The sequence below is a fragment of the Mus musculus genome, chromosome 1, assembly GCF_000001635.26.
Source record: "Mus musculus strain C57BL/6J chromosome 1, GRCm38.p6 C57BL/6J".
Taxonomy (NCBI): domain Eukaryota; kingdom Metazoa; phylum Chordata; class Mammalia; order Rodentia; family Muridae; genus Mus; species Mus musculus.
The window spans coordinates 85,278,213-85,290,555 of NC_000067.6; the positions used below are offsets into that span (position 1 = coordinate 85,278,213).

Here is a 12,343-nt window from a genome sequence, read left to right on the forward strand (position 1 = left end):
TAGAACCTTCACAGGACCAAGGGCCTCTCCTCCCATTGATGACCACTAGGCAATCCTCTCCTACATATGCAGCTAGAGCCATGAATCCCGCCATGTGTACTCTTTGATTGGTGGTTTAATCCCAGGGATCTCTGGGGCTACTGGTTAATTTATGTTGTTGTTCCTCCTATGGGGCTGCAAACCCCATCAGCTCCTTAGATACTTTCTCTAGCTTCTTCATTGGGGACCCTGTGCTCCGTCTAATAGATGACTGTGTACATCCACCTCTGTATTAGTCAGGCACTGGCAGAGCCTCTCAGGAGACAGCTATATCAGGCTCCTTCAGCAAGCTCTTGTTGGCATCTGCAATAGTGTCTAGGTTTGGTGGTTGTTTATGGAATGGATCCCCAGGTATGGCAGTCTCTGCTCTGAACTTTGTCTCTGTAACTCCTTCCCTGGGTATTTTGTTCCCCCTTCTAAGAACTGATATGGTCAGAAAGAAGACCTGCAAAGGATGCCCAGCCCTTCTGCTGGCCCTGTGCAAAGTAACACTGACTGGGCTGTGGAGGGAGACTATGCACATGCCAAATGAGAGGCTGTGGTTGCAACCTCAGGAGAAAAAAAGGGGAGAAAAGCAGAGAGGGCTGTCCTTAGACTCACAGAGCAAACCAAAAGTCAAAAATACTGGTGTGGGTCTGGGGTGTAGCACAGTGGAAGATCACTTCCTTGGTAGATGCAAGGTTCCTCTCTCTATGTCTCTGTCTCTCTGCATCTCTCTCTCTCTCTCTCTCTCTCTCTCTCTCTCTCTCACTCTCTCTCTCTCTCTCTCCTTCTCTCTCTCTCTCCTGTTCTTAGTTGACACATAGCTTATTACAAACTTATAGTTGATGATTCTTCCCTAGCTCCAGAAGCCTTTGAGTCTCAACCTTATTCATTCTTTTCTATTTCATAGTATGTCAAGAGTAGAACCCAAGGCCTACTGCCTGCCAGATAAGCACTCCACCACTGATCTACACCCCTAGCCCCTTTGTTTATTTTTAGATGACTCAGATTCTAAGACATATATATGCTATTAACATTATTAGAAAATATTGTGAAAACTTTATGTCTGTTGGACCTAATTGAGCTTCCAGACTTGTGCCACTTGCCTTCCCTAAAGCATCATTATAAAAATAAAGTTTAGTTACGTTAACTATAGCAGGATGTATTACTGACATTGCTGAAGACTGACATTGCGTTCCAGAGTTGGGAATAAAAGAGTATGGACTCAATAACTTTTCCTCCACTCCTCTCATATTTGCTATTCAAATAACTTTAACATAATCAGAAATCTAATGTCAATAGGAGATTTCATTATCTACATTTTCAAGTGAAGAGGAGGAGGTGGAGGAGAGGAAGAAGAAGAAGAAGAAGAAGAAGAAGAAGAAGAAGAAGAAGAAGAAGAAGAAGAAGAAGAAGAAGAAGAAGAAGAAGAAGGAGAGATCTTGTTATTAAACTATTCTGTCCCGTCTCTATCCTACCTTTTCCTGGTCACCTGCCTTCCTTACTTCCTTACTGGTTAGAATCACTGTTCTCTTTACCACTCTGGCCCCTACTTGCTCAACCTGAAAGCCTCAATTCTTTTTCTTCCCTCTTCACAGTGTCCTCCAGAGATCACCCGAGAAAAGATAAGGAAGACTCTCGAGAGATGCCCCACAGTCCCTCAGGACCCGAGTCAGGTAATCTGCCTTTGGCCTTAGTGACCTCCTTTTCTGGGCGAGTATACCATCCACTTTCCTCCCTGACAGGCAGTTCAGTAACCCAACCCTTTCATTCCTCCTTCAGTCGTCAAAGACAACTTAACATCCAAGACTAACAAGCAAGATGACTCAGGAGCATGGCCTCTGGGTTCCCCTGGCACCCTACATGGTGATGCTAGTTAAGGCTGACTTAACTCTTAGCAACCTTGCTTGGGATAGCTTAAGCTCATCTCCACTTTCCTACTAAACAGAAAAGAATTTGAGTCCTCTTGCTATGAGGATCTCGCTCCCATCTCAGCCTAGCTTCCTGCCACTCACCCAAGCTTGGGAGGTAGAGTTATGGAGAGGGCAAGGAAGCAGGACTGGAAAGATAGACTTATGGATCCACCAATCATAAAATCACAAAGTCCCCTCACACCTGCTAGACTTAGACTCTAAATCATTACGGTGTCAACAAACAGAGGTGACTTCTCAGCCACAGGAGACTGTAGTGAGCTTCAAGAGAGAAGAGGACAAGGCAGGCCTGGACTGTGTGACCTTGCAGCTGTGATGAAGTCACAGCAATAGGTGATGCTCAAACAGCCCCAATAAAATGCAAGACAGGCAAACAGAAGCCCCGTCTGTCCCCAGTGGTGGGTAATGTAGCTGATGTGGCTGGTTCTCCTTCCTTGACTTCACCCTGACTATGGGAATTGTCCTTCAGTGCTAGTCAGTTATACATTGTACAGAAAACTAAAATATATGATATTAAAGTGATATGAAAGCCAGGCGTGGTGGCACGCACCTTTAATCCCAGCACTCGGGAGTCAGAAGCAGGGGGATTTCTGAGTTCGAGGCCAGCCTGGTCTACAAAATGAGTTCAAGGACAGCCAGGGCTACACAGAGAAACCCTGTCTTGAAAAACCAAAAAAAATTTTTAAATTTAAAAAAAAAAAACAAAAAAATAAAAAATAATAAAATGATATAAAAAGAAAGGAATGACTTCAAAAGTCTGTAGACAGTTTACAATGTACCTCAGTTACCTAACCCTAAAGAAGCCAGAATTTAAGACAACTTTCAAAACAGACAGTTTTAAGGAGATGGACCTTTGTATCTGTTATGATTTCAAGCCCCTGTTTTTCTTATTGCATCAAAGCAAGCCAAATTCCGTGATGTATCTGCTGTTAGCAGGTGCATAGGTAACAATAACAAGATGGTCAGGGCTGGAGAGGTGGCTCAGTGCCTAAGAGCAGTGACTGTTCTTCCATAGGATCTGAGTTCAATTCCTACCACCTATATGGTAGCTCACAACCATCTGTAACTCTAATCACAAGGTATCTGATACCCTCTTCTAGCCTTTGCAGGAGCCAAGCATACATGTGGTGCACAGACACACATGCAGGCATAACACACACTTTAAAAATGATAACAAGGGGGTCAGAATTAGGTGGAACCCTACGGGCTGGCAGACTCCTGCCTTCTCTCCCTGCTATCCAATTTCTCCAGCTGACTTTCCTCTGCATTTTCTCTTCGGTCCATGCTCACCTCTGATGTGAATTCCGTTTCTTTTGCTAGTGGTAAAAGATGACTCTCCAGCAGCAAATGACCTGGCAATGGCCCAGGAAGTACCCTGCACACCTGCAAACAAGAAAGGTACAGACATCCTTTCCCATGTGACGCTTCCTGTTCTTCTAGCTGTAGAACATCCTAGCATCCATGATGCGAGCATCCATTGTGTGTCTGCAATCACATGGCGTCTCCTCATTTTCTTCTCACTCTGCCTTCCTCAAAGGCTTTGCAAAAATTATAGGTAACAAGAAGGCACTTAGACATATTGAACCAAGCATTGCTCAAATTCACTGAACTCCCATCCACAACTGCTTGGTGTGACTGGTACACTAGCCTCCCCCAGAAGGAAAATGCTTCCTGGTAAATCATAGGCAGGCAACATCCATTATCTGTCACTTAAACCTCATGGTGGCAAGCAGGTTGGATGTCCACCTGACTACCTATTCCCACCTCGCCTTTGGCGCTCTCCCATCTTCTACTCTGAGATGTCACCAGTCAATTAAAATGTGTCATTGGTCTGGCAAATGGCTCACTAGCTCAAGGTCCTTGCCACCAAGCCTGGTGACCTGAATTTGATCCCTGAAACCCATATGGTGGAAGAACAGACCCAACTCACAAGTTGTTTCTTGGCCTCTCCATGTGTACCATGGAACATATGCCCAACCTCCACATACTGATAAATGTCATAATTATGATAATGATAATAATGATAAAAACACTGTGACCTTTCTGATACTGTCATCCATTGGTTTCCCCATTGCTTCCTGGAAGCCTTCCAAGTCCGTTTTCTCCCACCTCAGTTCTTTCCATGGTCCTGGATGCTTTCAAGTGCTGGGATAGCAGGCAAATGATCCAATACTCCAGCTGCTCAAGTCTTTATCTCCTCATGTCTGGTTCTTGTTTTCCCTTCACAAATTCTTGGTTTCTCATGCCCAGAAGTCATCCTTAGGATCTACCATTATCTGTTCCCTAGCTTAATTTCCCAAGAACTGATTCAAAGAATTCTCATTTTAACACTTGTCCTTGAAGCTTGCTCCTTCTAGTTCAAAACTCTGATATCTTCTTCCTTCCCAGCTGATCATTTAAAAAGGTTAGGGTTGAGATCAGAGAGATAACTCGGAGTTAAAACATCCACATATACACACGTGCAAGTGCACAATTAACAGACAAAAACATAGTTGAATTCTTTAAATAAAAAAGACTGACAGCTCTATGTGACTATAAAAGACTTTGTTTTCTTTTCTTCTTAGCAAGAAGAAAAAAACATCCGAACTGGTCAAATTCCAAAAGAAGACAGCAGAAAAAAAAGCCCCGTCAAGATGAGATGATGGGTAAGGGGATGCTGGAGGAGACTCCAGCAAGGGGGTACAGGAGGAGGATTCAGCAAAGGCTGTAGATCTGATGGAGTTCGTTCTGAACTCACTATATAGGCAGGCACACAAGATTTCTTGTCAGCACAGCGAACTGGCTTTAAATTTCACCAGACCTGTTTTGCCACTGAGTAAATGGTGAACTGGAACATGTTGGAATCCTGTTCTGAGGTTACACAGCCCAAGGTGAAGGGTGCAGAGTGTCAGGTTTCCTCTTTATTTATACACACTAGGATGGCATCCATCCTTCCTAACTAAAAGGAGAGTAAATAAACTTTGCTACTTTGAGATAAGGTGCAGAAGAGCCTGGGTCCTAGCCCTGAGAGGCAGTTCAGAGGAAAAGCCCCCAGAAAAGCTTCAGAAAGGTGTTCTCATGCCTGTGGATGCAGCTGTCCTTGGGGAGGCAGCTTCCAAAGTCCCGAGAGGAAAAAGTGCTGTGTCCTCCCCTCCTCAGTGAAGGCCACTCATCCATCCACCAGTCCTGTCCACTGCAGAGCCTCTGGGCCTCTGCCACCCCTCGCCCAGAAGCTGTCTTCACGACAGGCATAGGGCTGTCCCTGCGATGCTTTAGAGGTGCCCAGTGGCCTTCGGGTGTTGCCTGTCTGAACATGGGTGCTACATGGAAGTCCCTTCCTCACTGCCTGAAAAATCCCAGGCCTGTGCCTCATGGTTTACGAGTCTTAGGAACAGGAATCAGAATCTGCCCTGATCCCGAATCCCTCCATATTTATTTATTTGGTTAAATCTTTGTTTGTTTGGTTGGTTTGGTTTTTGGTTTGGTTTGGTTTTTCTTTGTGTGCCCTTGGATGTCCTGGAACTAGCTCTGTAAACCAGGCTGGCCTCAAGAAATCAAAAACTCACGGATACCTGCCTGCCTCTGCCTCTCAAGTGCCAGGATTAAATGTGTGCACCAGCACTGCCCAGCTACCTGGTTAATTCTTATAAGAGCTCCCTGGGGTGGGAACTTATGGTGATGTGGGGGGAGAAAGCATGGTGCACATAAGAGAAAACAGCAAAAGTGAGGTACATTCACCTGGAATAGGGGCTGGGATGGGAGCCTGTGAAGGAAGGAAGGAGTGTTCCAGGAACCTCCATTTCAACCACACATGAGTCGTCTCACCAGGAGTGGCCTCACCTGGACATGGAGTTCAAGAGAAGCTCAAGGCGGTGAGCAGGAAGACTTTGTGGAAAGATGACTCATCTACGAACGTGAAGGAGGTGACCAAGACACTGAGAGCAAGGATGAGGTTTGCCCAGACATCCAATTCACAAGGTAAGGCTGAGGGTGGCACCTGCCATTGGAAAGGCTCAGCCTGGGCAAATCTCTCAGAGCTGGTGCAGGGGTCGGGGGATACATGACCTCCGTGTTAGCAGAGAGATTTTCAGAGAGAACAGGCGAGGAGCAAAGAGAGGCAACGAATGGCCAAGGAGTTTTTGATAAAGAAACAGCCACAGGTCACCTCAGTTGAGACCTAAGGCAGAGGGTGTCAACCCTTTAGATTTAACAATCTTAAAGATTACTAAGAACTTCCCAAGGTCTATGTCTGTGTTGTTTATGTCTACCTGTTTCTCCATTATTCATAGTTTAAAAAAACATAATTAAAAAAAATCTTTGTTTAAAGTGAAATAATTTGGTCAAGGAAGCATGTGAGAGAAAATTATTTCTGAAGCAAAAACAAACTTAGAAGACGGGTGTCCATGCAAGCTCCTGCAGTTCTCAGTGATGTCGGGCTCTGTGAGAAACAGGTAGATGCTTAGAGCTGCGTCTGAACTCACGCACCTGACTGTGGCTGTGGCTGAGGATGGAGAGAGGATCTCGCTGCACATGGAACTCCAGTCCTTTGCAAGGGCACTGCATGCTCTTAACCAGCCCCATCATCTCTCAGCTAGACTCTGAATCCTCATCTCTGGTACTCTTGTTCTCTGCTAAAATAAACTGTTTCGCCAGCTGCATGTGTTAGCCTGTGCCTATAATCCCAGCACTTAGGAGGCAAAGGCGGGTAGATCTCTTTGTGTCCAATCTCTTTGATCTTCTTTCTTTCTTTCTTTCTTTCTTTCTTTCTTTCTTTCTTTCTTTCTTTTTTGAGGTTTTTTTTTTTTTTTTTGATGCAGTGGTTTGGTTTGTTTGTTTGTTTGTTATGTACCCCTAGCTGGCTTCAAACTCACTATGTAAATCAGCCTGGCTTCAAATTCAGAAAGATAATATACACTTGCCTCTGCCTACCAAGTACTCAGATTCAACGTGTGACCCTCCACATCTGGCTCTCCATCTTGGACAGGTCTTCTACTCATATAAGACTTTATAATGTCTCAGACATTTGGAAAGTGTTGAACTATATTGTGAGCTAGCAACACAGGCACATACATATTCTTGGGACAACTATGTAATTTGGAGACGTGACAGAAGTGTTCTTTCTATACTGAACTTTCCACTTTCCCACCCTCGGGAGAGGAGGCAACTTGGAGTCTGCAATCCTCAGCTCTGAAGTATGTGAGGGCCTTCGAGGGTTGGGAGACTCCTCACGGAGTGTCCACGGACAAAGAACAGTGTTTCTTTCTTCTTCTTTCTTTTAGAGATCAGCAAAGAGGCATCAAAAACAAGTGGTAGAAAGAGGCCCAGCACAGCACGAAGAACCACACAAGGTAAGGATGGGGCACTGTGGGTCTCAAGATGCAGCCAGCGGGGACCCACAGTCAGAGCAGCCAGGCTGCTCTAAGCCAGACTTCCACTGCCCTAAAGAGCCCTTTGGATATTTCTTTTCTCACCACAACCTTCTCATGATAGCTTAAGACTACTTATATATAGACATGCATGGACTGGACTATGTGTGTGGTGTTGTTCATCTTTTCCCCCTCCTATAAAAATATAATGTTTGACCACTGAGGACCACTGCTGAGAATCTGTGTTCGAGAATATTGCTCACCCTACACTGAAAATCTCCAGCTTATGAATCAGGGTTGTTTCTAGAAATCCAGGGTCTTCCCAGACGGCTCAAAGGTTAAGGAGCACTGGCTGCTCTTCCAGAGGACCCAGGTTTTGATTCCCAGCATCCACATGGTGGCTCAAACTGATCTTTTAACTCCAGCTCAAGGAGATCCAATGACTTCTTCTAGCCTCCGGGAGCACCAGGCATGATCGTGGTACACAGCTATACATGCAAGGAAAACAAAACACCCATATACAGACATAACTATGCATAGGCAACCCGCACTGTTACGAAAGGACTCATGGGCCAAAGGGTGCCTAAGTAGGTCAGAGGATGAGTATTATGGAGAGCAGAGGATGAGTTTTGTGGAATTCAGGCTCCTAGAATGAGATTCAGTGTGCCAGGCTTACATAGCAAGCCCCATTACTCGAGGAGCCAACTCTTGATCCCACCACACATCTATGGCGCACAAAAACTACTGCTTGCTTTAAGAAATGAGCTCTGGAATCTTCTGTTTCTCCCCCACAGTCTCTCTCCTCCCTTTCCCCTCCCTCTGTAGTCTTCTTCTTCTTCTTCTTCTTCTTCTTCTTCTTCTTCTTCTTCTTCTTCTTCTTCTTCTTCTTCTTCTTCTTCTTCCTCTTCTTCTTCTCCTCCTCCTCCTCTTCCTCCCTCTCCTCTTCCTCCCTCTCCTCTTCCTCCCTCTCCTCTTCCTCCCTCTCCTCTTCCTCCTCCTCCCCCTTTCCTCTTCCTCCCTCTTCCTCCTCTCTCTTCCTCCTCCTCTTCCTCCTTTTCTTCTTTATTCTTTTATTTTTATTTAAACAGCCCAGGTTCTGCAAATCACTGGGGGTGCTATTCTATGTTCCATGCCTTCATGGAACACGGATACTCTCCCAGCCCCCAGTAGCAGAGAGCACCTCACTGCTTTGCAAATTCCAGTCCTTCCGGTTGGTTTCTCTTAGTCAGCACTATAACTGCCATCCCTGTCGAGAACAGAGCACACTGTGTGCTCCCACCACCACCACCACCTCTTCCTCATAGTCACCCAGAAGAAATCCTATCTTCCTGTTCCCTCTGTGTTCCACACCCATAGGTACCACCTTAAATAAGTATTGCTTTCACAAGGAAATCCCCCCCAACTCCCAGCCCTCCTCCCCCCCCTCCTCCCCCCTTCTCACCCCTCCCCCTCCACCCCCACCCCCACCCACCCCAGTCCAGGGGCAGGAGCATAGATAGGTCTCTGGATGTGGCTTGCCCCAGGGACTTCTCTTCAAGGCTCTTTCAGACTTTTGGTCAATTGTCTGTGTGCCTTCTGTTTACTTTGTGGGTGGCACTGGAGGTCAGAAGTGGATCAGTCTTGTTTTCTGTTTTGTGTCTGGCTACCTTGTGCCTCTGTTTATACCTAAACAACTAACAAATCAGGACAGTGGCCAGGACACTATGAATGCCCATGCCAGGGCCTATGCTTCCCTCTGCTGGACGGTCCTTGTACTGCGCATTGCGTGGATTGTTTCTCTGGGACCTTATGCAGAGGCTTGATTGGACGGGGTAAATCCATGCCCTTGCCCATCATGCTGTCATTTGATTGTCATGATGGAACTCAAGAAAAAGGTAAAAGACTCAGAGGAGCTAAAATCCACTTAGGTGCTTCTGAATGCTTTTTTTTTCCCTTTACAATGAAAAAGCGAATATTCCCAGATGCCTCTTTAGTCTTTTTTTATGAAACACTTAAGGAAGCAGGAGCCCAGATCCATGCTGACTGTTGTCCTCCTACAGCTTCCCCTGACTTCCAGCACATGCCCCTCCCATATTCATATCTCAGTGAATCCAGTTGATTCTGGGTGTGGAGCCATCTGCTGGAGCATGGGCAACCTAGGAGGTACCATACACCCCATCAGCTGGCAAGTTCCTCCTGCAGAGACGATACAGAGATAGCTCTGATCTGTCTGCATCCCAGGGCCAGCTCCCTGTCACTGTAAGGGTTCCTCACTCTCCCCATGTCTGAGCCACTCACTCCATCTATTAAGTGGATGATGCTTGCCTTCTTTTTGTTGGAATGAATGATGCAATTCTTGATGGTCTTGATCTGTCTGGGACGTCTCCAGCCACCCTACTTCAGCCCTTCCCCCTCACCCAGGCCCTTGGTCCACCGGTCATCCCTGGACATGCCACCTTCTCAGGTGTAGCCATCACCTTAGCATTTCCCCCTGTATTCTGGAAGCATCCACAAGCTGCTCTTTGGATTGCTAATTAGGTTTTTTCCATCCCATCTCTCCCCTTCCTTATCAGGCTTCCTCCATAGAAGCTCCTTCACATCAGGAAATTGTTTTTTATCTTTAATTGCTTACTTACAGGCTCCCGGTTGTTTGCTCACGCTAATGAGGGGCTACACCAGCTGTTGCAGCTCCTTAGACTAGGGCTTGATTAGCCCTGGCTCTCCAGCTCTGTTGCCCGAAGCCATTGTAGTTCCTCTCGTGGGCCATTTCCACCCAGTGACTGCAGCTTGCCTTGGCAAACTTCCTGGATTTCTGATCTCCATTGTAATATAGGCTTCACCTTACAGCTTCATGCACAGCAGACTCGGATATCCCATGAAGAGAATATGGCCTGGTGTTAGTGTGTAAAGGAATGTGCTAGGGGTTTCTTTTTTTTTTTTTAATTTTTATTAGGTATTTTCCTCATTTACTTTTCCAATGCTATCCCAAAAGTCCCCCATACCCTCCCCCACACACACACACTCCCCTACCCACCCACTCGCAATTTTTGGCCCTGGCATTCCCCTGCATATAAAGTTTGCAAGTCCAATGGGCCGCTCTTTCCATTGATGGCGACTAGGCCATCTTTTGATACATATGCAGATAGAGTCAAGTGCTCCGGGGTACTGGTTTGTTCATAATGTTGTTAGGGGTTTCTGTTGTCATGGTTGTTGTTGTTTTCAGATTGTGTCTTGCCTTCTGGAGGGTGAGAGGTAGGTTTTGGGTTTTGGTTTGTTTGGATTTTTTAAGACAGGGTTTCTTTATGTGGCCTTAGTTGTCCTGGAACTTGCTCTGTAGACCAGGCTGGCCTCGAACTCAGAGACCCACTGGTGCTGGGATGAAAGGTGTTCACCTCACTGCCGGGCTGAGAGACTTCTTTTTACAAGAGGCTTGAGATTCTGTTTGCAGATGTAGGATGACTCTGCCTGGCTGGAAGTATGAACAGCACCATCTGCTTAACCCTGACTACACAACACAGATGATAAATTACTTACTCCTGGGTATAGAGAAGGTCCTCTCTATAAACTTGTTAGAGTGAACTGGGACTATATGTAGATTCCTATAAGCAAATTAAAATCATATCAGAAAAACCAAACCAAAGATACCAGTCTGAGAAAGCACGTGGCTCCCTCATCTATGCCCTTTAAAGAGAACACCTGGCACTGTGATGGTGATGGTCCCCACCAACCTATCATCTGACCACTCCATAGGTGCATCGAGGGTCTAATGGGTGAAGAATTCCTGAAGTCCCAATGCCTTCGATTCAGCCTGGTCCCCACTTTGCCACAGATTACTCAAGTTGCCATCTACCATCCTCTTATTGATCCATCTTGCGCTGCCATCCAGTGCAATTGCTCATCCATTCATCTGGACCCAGTCTTGCCTTTTAGACTCTGCAGTGGAACTCAACTCTACAGCTCAACCATGACCCTGCAGTCAAATCCAACCATGACTTCAGTGCCTGTCCAGAGGGCTCAGGGTCCTTTGTTATCTCACCCTACAGACTCCTATGACTTTCCAGCTGTCTCCCAACTCTGGCTTGTCAAGTGTTTGCCACCTTAACTCTTGGTAGCTAGCCTGTAATATATAGATATAGGGATAGAGGTAGATAGAGACATGTTACATATGACTTATGTTGTTAGTAAGTTATAAACTTATTTTTAATGTATCAGCTAAGAGTTAGTAATTATGTTGGAATGGCCTGTTTGCCTTGGCCAGGGTCATTAAGGAAAGCAGAGCTATCTGACAGATGACTACCAGTGAAACCACTGCTTGTGGATTTGTTATTATTCAATAAAATGTTTTAGAAAGACATAAATACGTTTACCTCTGTTTGTGACACAGCACGCTCACGACACCCTGCTACGCATTGCTTGGCTCCAGTGGCCTCCTGGAACCGTGTTGCAAGCTTTCATGACTCCCTCACTCTGGCATTTTGAACCTTGCAACATCAGTACCATGCAGATGGTACCCAGCTGCTGTCAGCTCAAGATGCGGCCTGTCCCCCTTGAACAACTACCACAGCCTTTCTGTGACTTCATAACTGAACTAAAAAGACACTTACTTAGTTAAGCAGCCATTTTTCAACAGGGCTCCCTTGAGGCTCTGTCATTGTTAGACGCGCTCTCATTGCAAATGAATTTACACTGCTATATTCTGGAGCTTTCCATGAGTGGGTTCTTGCCCTCAAAGCACCTTTCCTGTTGTTCTTGTGCAAAGTCGGAGGTTATCTCTTTAATGTTGCTAATCTTTTAACAATTGCATGTACTTTACCTACACCTACTCTGTCCCCAACGTTAACAAGCGTCGGGGCCCTTTGCTCATCAAACTTCATATTAGTGTCACAACTTCAACCAGTTTATAGTCCTTCTCTCCAAATTACACATTTTGCCTGTCTTCTCACCTTCCCTCACTGTAAATCTGGGTAAATACAGTAGGCAGTAACCATTCTATAGCCCAGGTGATACACTGCCTTAAAATTTTCCTCACTAAACAAATTATTTTATTTTTATATTTTAAATATTTTA

At 45.6% G+C, this 12,343-nt stretch overlaps 2 protein-coding genes across 4 annotated transcripts in view; both read right to left on the reverse strand.

Moving 5' to 3' along the window:
• The window catches only part of C130026I21Rik (RIKEN cDNA C130026I21 gene), a 41,598-nt gene extending 36,927 nt beyond the window's left edge, over positions 1-4,671 (reverse strand). The window contains exons 1-2 of one of the 2 annotated variants that reach the window (XM_030255714.1): positions 4,062-4,671; positions 3,243-3,335 (exon numbers count right to left, since the gene is read on the reverse strand). The gene's annotated coding sequence lies outside the window, so the exon portion shown is untranslated. Of the gene's footprint in view, positions 1-3,242; positions 3,336-3,991 lie in introns of both variants that reach the window. The other variant, XM_030255713.1, reaches the window with a different exon arrangement.
• Positions 1-12,343, reverse strand: part of Gm38510 (predicted gene, 38510) — a 153,815-nt gene that overhangs the window by 123,012 nt on the left and 18,460 nt on the right. The gene's annotated exons all lie outside the window — the stretch shown is intronic.